Below are 9,953 nucleotides of genomic sequence, written 5' to 3'. Positions count from 1 at the left end.
TCTTCATATCTTTTTTTTTGTTGTTGTTGACTTTTATGTGAACTAACAGTCAATTTCTTGGTGGACAATCACCCACATTATAAAAATCCACTGACGTGTCACTCTTTGGCTCTGCCAAAAAAAGCCACAGTAGTCAGAAGGAAAACAATATGTGGCCTGCCATTAAAACAAGGGTCTACTTAACAATAAAAAGAAATGACCATCAACAAACACAGCAGTTTCTTTTTAAAGATAAGTGTCAAAGCATAGGCAAGTACAATTGTTTGAGGTGTCACCGTGCCTCTGTAAGTTATCATAAACAGTGAAGGGCTTGAGGGAGAATACTGCAGTGGCAAGGGAGGGATGCAGCTATTTTAAATGCTTTCCCTGGAAAACAAAGTGGATAAATGGGAAATAGGAGGAAAAGCTGAAAGTAGTTGATAAGCAACAAAAAAGAAGGCCACAATAACATGCACAGTTGCATGAAAATAACACAATAATAAAAGGGCTGATAAAAGGGCTGTTTTGATATGATTACAAGTATTTCTAACCCAAACATGAAACTTACACTTGCTGACTTTCACCATGGCTATGACTTGTTTTTATTGTTGAAGAAAATGCACATAAAGCTATTCCTTCAGTAAACAAACTGTTGCATTTGTACATTGATAAAGCAGCTGCATCCCTTGTTTTGTTTACTGAGTGGCTAACACAGCAACGTACTTCAGATTTCCATCCCAAATAATACCATCTAATGATCAGCAAAAAAACTAACAACTCTGCAAAATGAGGAAATATCAGAACTTATCACCACTCAGTTTTGAGCTCCAGCTTTTTACTGAAAAACACCCACCCAATGTTGTTCCAACTCCTGCAATGAGCAATTGGTTTCTTAGTATTTTTTCACTGTGTGGTCCAAAAGATAAAACATTTTGCCTAAGAGTTAAGGTTATTGGCCTGAGCCGCTCGAGCAAATTCCAACTTGTGGAGCCCAAATTCCTCCTGTGTTTTCAGCTCAGTACTGTATCTTTCACTTCCTGCTCCGAAATTCTTGAATGATGTTGTAAAAATGAGACTTTGATCTTGAAATATAGACTTAACAGAACTTTAACCACCACTTCAGGTACTCCTGAAGCCCGAGTTCCCCGTATCTGCCAAACTTCTGTCCTGCTACAAGACATCCTTTCCAGCTTTCTTCAAGCTTTAAATCCAGGCTTGAAGTCCTCCTGGTCACTATATAAAGCACATACACAGACTGGGGTTCTACCCATCTCATACTGTGGCCATATAAACACAGACGTACCAAAGAAAAGAAAAAGAGCCAAAGAATCACAGAATATTGAGAGCTGGAAGGGACCCATGGAGATCATCGACCCCAACTCCTGGCCCTGCGCAGGACACCCCCAGTCACACCATGTGCGCAGAGCGCATCTCGAGCTCTGCCAGGCCCGGTGCTGTGACCGCTGCCCTGGGGAGCCTGCAAGACGATCAGCAGGTCGTTTTATCTTTTAAAAAGCGCCGGTGTTCGCGAACCGGGTGCCAGTTCTGCGGGCGGTGAGGGACGGAGCCGCCGCCCCCGCCGCCGCCCGCGGTCCCATCCCGGTCCGGTCCGGTCCCGTCCCCAGGGCGGCGGGAGGCGGCCGCGCTGACGTCATCATCGTCACCGTCCTGACGTCATCATCCGGGCCCCGGCGCGCGCCCGGCGGCGCGGCGCGGGCCACAATGGAGAGCGCGCGCGCCCAACCGACGCGGAACAGGCCCCGCGCGCGCCCGCGCGCCGCTGGCCGTGTGTGTGGCCGTGTCCCCCACAGTCCTCATCCTTCCCCGCATCGCCGCCCCCGCCCCGCACACCGACACACGGGGGGCCGGCCGTGAGCGGCAGCCCCGGGCGGGCACACGGGCAGCGCGTCAGCGCCGCGTTCGGGTGGCCGAACCGCCGCCGCGCTGGGCCGGGTGCGGAAGGCGCTGCCGGCGCCGCCATCTTGCCCACGGGGCCCCGCCAGACGCGGCTGCGCCGCCGCCGCCGGGAGCGCGAGGAGCCGCCGCCGCCGCCGCCTCCCTCCGCGCTGCCTCCCCCGCACCGCCGAGCCCTGAGCGCGGGGCTCCCGCCGCCGGGCCCGGCCCCGCCACCCCCGCCCGGCCGGGCCCCGGGCGCGCGTCCCCCCCCCCCCCCCGCGTGCGCCCGGTGCCCGGACGGGGCGGAGCGGAGCGCGCAGGCCCCGGCCCAGCCCCAGCCCGAGCCCAGGCAGGGCCGCCGCCGCCACCGCCGCCGCCGGACAGGAGCTGGTGACGCAGGAAAAACGCCCCAGAGAGAGAGAAGCGCTCAGGGCCGGCACCCGGAGCGCGGGCAGCGGCGCCGGATTTGCCCTCCCGCTTCCCGCCGCAGCGCAACCGAGTGGGAACCGGGGGAAGTGGAGCCGCCCCCTCAGAGCCGCGGCCTGGCATGAGACCGTGCCCCGCCGGCTGCCGGGCATGAGGCAGCGCCCAGGAGGGCTCCGGGCCGCCGCAGCTGCCGCCGCGGGACGAGGGGAAGCGGTGCGGGGGTGAGTGCGGAGTGGTGCCCGGGCGGGGCCGGGCAGCTGTTTGTGCTCCCCGGGGATGGGGCTCCGCGGGCCGGGGCGCGGCTGGGGGGGAGGACGGGGCTCCCCGGGACCCGCGGGGCGTGAGGCGGCGGCAGCGCCTCCCTCGGAGCCCCGGCGTGTCGGCCCCGCACCGCCGTGTTTTGGAGGGCGAGGGAAAATGGCTGACGGCTCCTCATCCCCGGCTGCCGGCGGGGGGGAGCGCCCGGCGCTCTCGGGGGGCTCTGACCGCCCCGCCGGGGCCGCTCTGGCCGGGCCCCCCCGGTGAGGAGGGCCCGGTGCGTCCCCGCAGCGCTGCACCGGCATCGCCTCCTCCTGTTCTCGCTTCCCTTCGCCCTGAACGCCATTACTGAGGTGGAGTGATTGGGGCCGCGTAGGCCCGGGCGACGCCTGGAAATCAGGCCCTGCCGAGGCGCTTTCCCGACGGTCTCAATGAAATCCACCAGCACCAGCTCGTTCACGCCTGCTGTAAACACTGTTAACATGTAGGCCACTCCTCTGGCCTCGGCTTCCAGCGCCCCGGCTTCCATGTACGAAAAAGGTTCATGGTTTTTTCGTCTAATTCCTGCAGTTCACCGCGCCTCTCCTCCTCGGAGTTGTTCCTTAGGGCTTGTCTATAGCGATTTATTTTAGGCAGGACAGCCCTCTTCCCTTGCCCGACGTGTGCGGCAGGGGTAGCTGCTTGTAGTTTGGCCGCAGATACTTTTTGTTATTGTCCTCGAGAAAACGAGATTTCTCCAGTTGGATGGCTTGTTGGGGTTTTTGTGTGTTAGTTACCACTGAGTTAATGTGTGCCGTCCCACTTCGTGCAGCTTTGTTTGTATACACCGGGAACAGCTTTTGAAAATTACTTATTTTGTTCTTGAGTGTTTTTTTTTCTTTCTTGGAGGCATCTAGAAATATTGGGGTAGTTTTTAAGATGCCGTATTTAGTTTTAGGCTTGCTCCTTCAGAAGTCCAGTTAGGTATTTTGAAGATTTGCAGTAGCTCACAACTGTACAGGAAAAAAAGAACCGTTCAGAAAAGAATTGTTCTAATTAAATGTTCAAAGGACTTCTAGGCTCGCTGCAGACATATTGTGTCTGTCTCAGCGGTTTTCATGTTATCTGTACAACTGGGTTTATATTCGCATTTCTGCAGTTGTGTACATATCACTGGACGTTTGTATCAGCCCAAAGACCCTCTGAAGTCGCAGGCTCAAAGCCAGCACAAGGCCTGCTTTTGCTGACCTACTTGCAGAACTGGGGCCTGTATTTTTATAAAAAGTTGTTGAATTGAGATACTGTTATGTATTCTTCAGTGTACTTCTGGCAACACTTGCTATGACAGACCAGTAACCTGTGTTTTTCAGCAGCTTCTCAGATGCCTGACAAATGGGTGGTCAAATTGTTACCTTTAGGAAAGGGCTGTTGATGGGTGTTTGGGGGATTTACCTTAATCGATTATGGAATAGAAACAGCGTCCCTAGTTAGAAAGATTTAGGAGTCACTGAAAGCTGTAGGCAGCTAACTTTATTATTCATATTGTACTTGGGATTTTTTTTTTTCCCCCATATTTTACTTGAGAAATTGTCAGGCCTCCTCACCAAAAATGTTGCTGATCAAGTTGCATATTTATTTCAGCAAAACCCAAGTCATACATGGGGGAGTTGGTTGGTTTGTTTGCTTTCTTGGGCTATTTTTGTTTTGTTTTCTAAAATAATGCTTTTGATTCTTGGAGTTGAAATAATGTTTATTCTTTGAATCAACAAACTACAGTAGCTGATACCAAGAATTTCAGTGAGGCATACACAATACCTGTATTGATTATTCTGTTGCAATACTCCAAACAACAGTGGTGCTTAATGGTAGCCGTATACAAAACCCAAAAACATAATCATAAAGCAGCAGTGGAAGAAACTCGAATTATCAGCATGTTTATGGGGAGGGAATTAACCAGAAATAAATGTAAGATTGTATCATAGTAACTTCTCCCTCTCCAGTGGGTCTTGTACTTTTCTTTTGTGTAGTTTGTCTTCAGGGTGTTTCTTTTGGAAAGCTTCTGTCATAATCTTGCCTGGCTGCTGTTTCATGTCTTGCAGAATTTGCCTTTGTGGCAGCTTCTCTGCCCACAGAATTGACAGGAATTCTACATCTGGAGGTAGTAATCAATACAGACAGTGGTAGCAAAACTGTTTTCAGTCTCTGTGGAACACGGTCACCCTTATATAAATGTTTTATTCCCCACATTGTGGTGCCTCGGTACTCAGAAATAGACCAGTGCAACTACTCTGTGTTCTAAAGGCACACTTTCAGGTTTATGTGTTTTATGAATATGCTGAAATTCACAGATGAGAGACTAAAAATAAACTAAAATAGTGATTAGTGTCTATTTTGCAAAATTAAATAGACTTCTGAGAAAATAAAGGTACCTGTAATACCTTTGTTCCAAGACATCTTGTATTTGAAATTAAAATTAGTTTAGGACCTTCCAATATGAATACAGCCTTGGGTAAGAATGGATAGGAATTCATTTATTTATTAGTTTGAACAATTTCTTTTTAAATGGCTTTGAAGTTCTGTTTCTGTCAGGTGTGTATTGAAAATATATTAAATTCCATGGAAAGTATTTCTGCCCTTGCTGCTCTGGTTTAGAGAAGTTCAGAACTTATTTCAGATACTTGAATGGAAAGTACTTTTGTGTTAGGCAGTACTCTCTGTGTGTAGAGATATATCTGTGTATGTGTATATAAATATATATGTATGCCTGTATATGTATTTACTCCTTTTTTTAAAAAAGGAATGCTGTTTTATCTATTCTAAGAGACCAAAAATAGGTATATTTTGAAAACATCCAGATCAAGATAGCCTGATTTGTGAAGTAAATGAATCAAAGGTGTCCCTTACTGTTTTTAGCTTAAAGCAGGTTTTTATCTTTTTTAAAGACAATCCAAACCCTGCGAAACCACTGAAACTATAGTATTTACTTGAATTCTTTCTTGTGTAATCACAAGAGCCTTGCTTATCCAGCACTTGCAGGAACCAGTGTGAAGATGTAAGAAACCTTGCTGGATTTTGTGTTCATTTGAAAAGTTGTAAATGTGAAGGCTTTTGTGTTCTGTGTGCAGTTGTTTGCTGGGTGTGATCATTAATAGTAATCTTAGCACGTGGACGTGGTTCCTCTTGTGCAGGTATCTTAAGTTTTTCTTTCATGGATGTGTCAGTGTCTTCTCTTCAACCTCTGTGTAGCTGCATCCAGTTTTATAATCCATATCACCCCTGTTTAAAATCAGAAGTCTAACTTTAAAGCTGTGTTTCAGGGTATGTTTTGGGAACACAGCTTGATAATGTCTTTCATTGCAGTCCTTGTCTTTTTTGCAAAGCTGGCAGCATTTTGTGGGGTTCCTGTAGATTTGTCTCATATCACATATGTTTTCTGTGATCTGTAAATACACAGTGTTACTTTTATTTTTTAACATAACTGAGTGTTGTTCTGGTATTCCATAGAGGATGGGAAAGAGGCAAAGAAGATCTTCTATTAGCAGATACTTGCATGCAGTGAGACTTGAGTTTTTCTATCTGGGAAGTTTGAACTACTTCAGATTGTGTTAGAAAAACACAGTGACTTTTTTTCCATGTATTAAATCTAGTTTTTTGTTCTCTTACTAAAGTAGGAACATCTGAAAGTTCTCACACTCTTATTATGAAACCATAATTCGTTATGAGTTCCCTTTTTAGAACAGTTATGTTGTATTGGCAGGTTCTCTTATGATTAAGGCTAGAACATGACTTGAGAATATGGTTAACAGAGGTTTCCTCTGCACTTGGGTATTTAGTTATTTTGTTTAGTCTTCAGTAGATAGGGCAGGATGCTGTTCTGTCATTGCTTTGCACTCTCAAAATGTCAACTGCTGCCTTTCTGATCCATTACAGTGCCCACCTGAGCCCATTTGTCTGTTGAGCATGTTCTGTAGATCTGGGTTGGTAAAGTAATTTAAAATGGAGTGTTGGTAACATTACAGGAGAGCTGTTAACTGTCCTCACTGTAGAGGATAGGAGGAAAGTAAATAAGGTCTTAAAGTAGCCAGTTGTGACTTTAATATTAAATCTTTTTCCTTCTCTTTTGGTTTTTCTTTAGTTTTTTTTTCCTTGAGGGAGCTTACCAGCACAACCAGTTTTCTCTGCATTTTCTGTTGTGAATTTTTTTATATTTGCTTTGTTTTATAAGAAGCCATTAGTTACTCATTTTATTTGAGAGTTGAAATCAGTCTGCTTATTATTAAGGCTTTTTGGTTGCGAGTTGTTGACGTGTTTTCAAATAAAATTTATAATGCTGGAAATGAAAACCACTGGGATATAGGTTCCCAAGCTTGCTTTTTAAAAGAACATTGTTGATATATGATTTTCTTAAAGGATTAGTTACTGTTGACTATGAGAGTAATTACTTGCTTTTAGTTAATTTTGTGTCAGTACAGCTCTGAAAGAGATCCATGGGATTTAGATTTAAGATCTATGTGTATTTTGAACACTGCTATTATCAGCTCTTTTTCATGAAGTCATATTGAAAATGCTTTGGGAGTAAAGGGTAGCTATCAGGAATGTTACTGTGGGAAGCTTTTATTTGTAGCATCCTTGATCTGCTTGCAGAACCACCATGTAACCTTGTTTAATGACTTAGTTTTCCTTACACATGTAACTGCCAATAGAATAATGTGATTTTCTTGCATTTTGATCTTTGCATGGACATTTCAGCAAATTCTACTGTTGGGTAGTTAGCATTTAGCTGTGGATTTACTCAGAAGAGGGGAATTCCACATTGCATCATTCCTTAGAGATGTGCTTTTTTTCCCAAATTCCATTTTTAAGCTGGGATTCAAGATTGTGTTGAAGGCAAGACATCCTTGTTGCAGGAGTTTCCCCATATCCTCTCTGTTATAAATTTGCAAAAGTCTTTTTAATAGAAGTGTTCAAATGAGTGCTTCAAAGTAATGAAAAGTATGCAGAGGGAATTCCAGGGCTGTCTTTTCATTAGGCTTTCATGTAAAATACCCAAAACTGAAGTAATAGAAAATTGTCCCTAGAAGAGCCTTTAAAACAAGTAGCACTTTTTTGTAACAGTCAAACAGCATGGCAACATGGAATGACAGAAAAATATATGTTCCAAATTCCATAGGGTTCAGTCCTTAAGTCATTTAATTGCTGCTTAAGCTTTTCTCAAGCTTCAGCAGGACTAGGTGCGGAAAGAGAAAAAGGCTTGGTTTTGTGTTAGGGTGGTTTCAGCTATAACAACATCAAATGGTGAAAGAAGGAAAAAAAGATTGTGTAGAAATGTGTTCATTAAGAAAAATCAGTAGTGATGTGTGTCATTTGTGTTCTCTCTGTTACCAGAGCAGCTTTCTTGATTGGAGGAGGGTGTCCTTGTTATGGGGATAGTGGGGACATGCCTGTGTTGGCTGTGGGTGGAACTTCAGTTTTCTTGTCCAGAAATAAATTTGACAGTGAGGAGAAGAAAAGTCTTTTTAAAGTAAGATAAGAATTAACATCGTTGTCAGAACATACTGGCATCCTGGTAAATGAGCCTTGAGTTGTTTATGGCTTATGTTTTTCTGTTGTTTTAGCAACAGAGTACTTCAGTGTGTTTTTTAATACATTTCAACAGAACAAGTCCATGAATTTGAAAGTTAAATGAGAAAGATGTATCTGTTTAACTTGATTTTTAGGTGAATAGGTTGGTGAAATACTAAAATTTTGATAAACTAAAACCTTAAACTATAGTTTAAACTACATTTTAGACTTGTAGATTTCTCATTTAGAAGTAAGAGAAATGTTGTTTGATAATTTCTGATGTTTTCTTTTAATGTGTTTTCCTGAATCTTTCAGTAGTGAGGATTTCCTATTTTTTTAAAATCTTAAACTGTGACATAAATCCTCTGGAGCTTGAAGATATAATTCAAGTGGCTGATTCTATAGTTTCACGTTCTAGTTTTGCACTGCTCTCCATATGTCTTGACCTGTCTTTCAGACAGTGTTTTATTAACCACAGTAGGACCTTAAAATCCCAGGTGTTTTTCCTTGAATGCTTGTAGTGGTGTATGTCTATAGACACACGTGTGCACACACTCATGCAGTGGGACTCTTTCTAGGATGATGTACTGACTTTTTTCCTTAGATCAGGTGGTAATGTCAGATTTGTAAAGTGTTTTACAGTCCTTTCGCAGTGCTGGGATGTCTTTGTGATAGTTTTGGTGATTAGGCAGGAACACAACCTGAAAATTCTTTCAGTTTGTGTTCTTGTGGCAGTTCAGCCAGGTTGCTGTGGTTGACAGTTTATTACATGTGTAGTGAAGATGTAGCTGAAAACATGAATTCCGTTTGTGCCATTTGGGGAGCTGCTTTTTTTTCCCTTTCCTTCCGTGTATAGGATTGGAAAAATTAGGTTGGGTTTTTTTGGGTTGTTTTTTTTTTTTTTTTCAGTAGATCCAGTAACCATCAGTTGAGTGATGTTCAGTGAGATGATCAGTGAGTTCAGTTGTAGTGAAACCTTGCTGGAAGCTAATGTGTAATGAAAAAAATCCCAATCAGTCCCAGCTCTGCTTAGCAGGTGTATGACTGGAATTTTCCACATATCTGCACCATTCTGAGATTTTTGACTTGATGAAGAAGGGTTTGGTAATTCATCCTGTCGTGAATATTCCTTTTATTTTCTATCGCTTTCCTGATACTGGTATGAATATTTAGGACCAGTAGAACTCAGGATATATTGCCTGGAGGCAGCTGGAGGAGTATAGTAGTTAGTTTATTTTCATTGTTGGTGGTTAAGAGCCAGTATCAGAGTTAATTTGGAGGTTCCACTGCACGGTGTTGGTTGATCCTTAGATGGTACTTCAGAAGATCATCTTTTTCTGAAGCTGAAACTGATACTCAGTGTACTGTTTGTGTGACATTTACCCAGGTACAAGAATCACCCCGAAGGCTGAGGTTTTGTGCAGGTTATGGACATTATGTAGGCCAGCAGTTGAGAGCAGAGGATCAAAATCTCTCCTGCTTTGTGCATTCAAGTATGTGCTTACGCTGTGCTACACCTGAAATACAGTTTGAGGATTTGGCAGTGTTGATGAGTCACTGCAGTTCTTTGTGGGTGTGAAAATACAATAAATAAGTAGTAGTTCATGCTTAAAATGAAGACTAACCCTTTAGTTCTAATTTCAGTTAGTCTAACAGCAAAACTTGCTTTAAATGTGAATTTATCATTGTATGTCACTTAAGTTCTGAATTGCAGCTCTCCACTAGAATAGAATTCTTTATTCCATATATTTGACATAATCAGTTTCTCTAGTGTGTTTCATCAATTTAAGTTCTTGTCTTAGAACTTTGTTCCAGAAATGGAGGGGAGGGGGAGAAGCCTGGACAACCATGTT

The 9,953-nt window shown here is 44.2% G+C and overlaps 1 protein-coding gene across 3 annotated transcripts in view; it reads left to right on the top strand.

Moving 5' to 3' along the window:
* Window positions 1-2,211: 2,211 nt before the first annotated feature.
* The window catches only part of USP9X (ubiquitin specific peptidase 9 X-linked), a 97,050-nt gene continuing 89,308 nt past the window's right edge, over window positions 2,212-9,953 (top strand). For all 3 annotated transcript variants that reach the window (XM_014255667.2, XM_014255665.2, XM_005526491.3), the window contains exon 1: window positions 2,212-2,522. The gene's annotated coding sequence lies outside the window, so the exon portion shown is untranslated. The remainder of the gene's footprint in view (window positions 2,523-9,953) is intronic.

The sequence above is a fragment of the Pseudopodoces humilis genome, chromosome 2, assembly GCF_049639895.1.
Source record: "Pseudopodoces humilis isolate 2021_Gansu_Grassland_sample_001 chromosome 2, ASM4963989v1, whole genome shotgun sequence".
NCBI lineage: Eukaryota > Metazoa > Chordata > Aves > Passeriformes > Paridae > Pseudopodoces > Pseudopodoces humilis.
The sequence above is the reverse complement of the archived record's forward strand: the minus strand, read 5'-3'. Positions and strand labels throughout refer to the sequence as shown.